Source organism: Palaemon carinicauda, chromosome 14, assembly GCF_036898095.1.
Source record: "Palaemon carinicauda isolate YSFRI2023 chromosome 14, ASM3689809v2, whole genome shotgun sequence".
Taxonomy (NCBI): domain Eukaryota; kingdom Metazoa; phylum Arthropoda; class Malacostraca; order Decapoda; family Palaemonidae; genus Palaemon; species Palaemon carinicauda.
The window spans coordinates 119,010,090-119,011,616 of NC_090738.1; positions in this window are offsets into that span (position 1 = coordinate 119,010,090).

Sequence of the window (1,527 nt, forward strand, 5' to 3'; positions counted from 1 at the left end):
TAATTGCTAATGATAAACATAATATTATCAGATTCTCTTGTCTCACAGACTGGTCGGGATTCATCTTCTAAAAGAACTAGGATATCCAAGGCGATATACTGAAATGTTTTAGCTCTTAGATAAACAACTGATTTACCATACCGGTATGCTTTAATGGGAAGAAATAACAGTTAGGCAGATATGATTTTTTTTTGTCAAATTATTACGTTTACTATTTCATTAAGCTTTTATTATATATCGATGTGCAAATTTATTTGATTTTCTCTCTCTCTCTCTCTCTCACTCTCTCTCTCTCTCTCTCTCTCTCTCTCTCTCTCTCTCTCTCTCTCTCTCTCTCTCTCTCTCTCTCTCTCTCTTCATAATTGTTTTCATTAAGGAATTTCATTACAGCTTTTATTATGTGTATCGATGTGAACATTTATTTGATTCACCAAATTGTTCTGATAGTCACCAAATTTCATCTCTCTCTCTCTCTCTCTCTCTCTCTCTCTCTCTCTCTCTCTCTCTCTCTCTCTCTCTCTCTCTCTCTCTCTCCATATATATATATATATATATATATATATACACATATATTTTAACTTGAAATGATACACTATTTCAATATAAGTCAATATCACAGACCAAAAATCAGCAGAAAGTCAGTGGGGGTAGTAGTTATTTGTTAAATATATTTGGTTCTATATTAAGAAGTAATTGTATTGTAATATTAAATTTAGTACCAATATACATATATGTATATGTATATATATATATATATATATATATATATATATATATATATATATATATATATGCACATACATACATATATATATATATATATATATATATATATATATATATATATATATATATATACAGTATATATATATACACATACATACATACATACATACAGTTTCAGGGTGGGGGATACCTTAACGTATTGAAATGGTTTGCGTATCACCATGAACAGCAAAGCTGTACTAGCCAGGCCACATATTCTAGGTTGATTTGTTGTGAGCGATATGAGAAAAATATTTCACCATCACTTAGCGCCGTGATGAAAATTGTCCAAAACCCAGTCAATGGACTAAACACGGCTGTATATGCTGTTCTTTTATATATATATATATATATATATATATATATATATATATATATATATATATATATATATATATATATGTATAAGTATATGTATATATATATTTATGTATATGTATATGTATATATATATGTATATGTATATATATATATATATATATATATATATATATATATATATACACACACACATCATCATCACCATCATCTCATCATACGCCCAATGATGCAAAAGGGCCCGGTTAGATTTCGCCAGTCGTCTGTATCTTGAGCATCTAATTCATTACTTCTCCATTCATCGTCATCCATTCATCACACACACACATACATATATATATATTTATATATAATATATATATATATATATATATATATATATATATATATATGTATATATATAAATATATTTGCATTTTCTCTCTCTCTCTCTCTCTCTCTCTC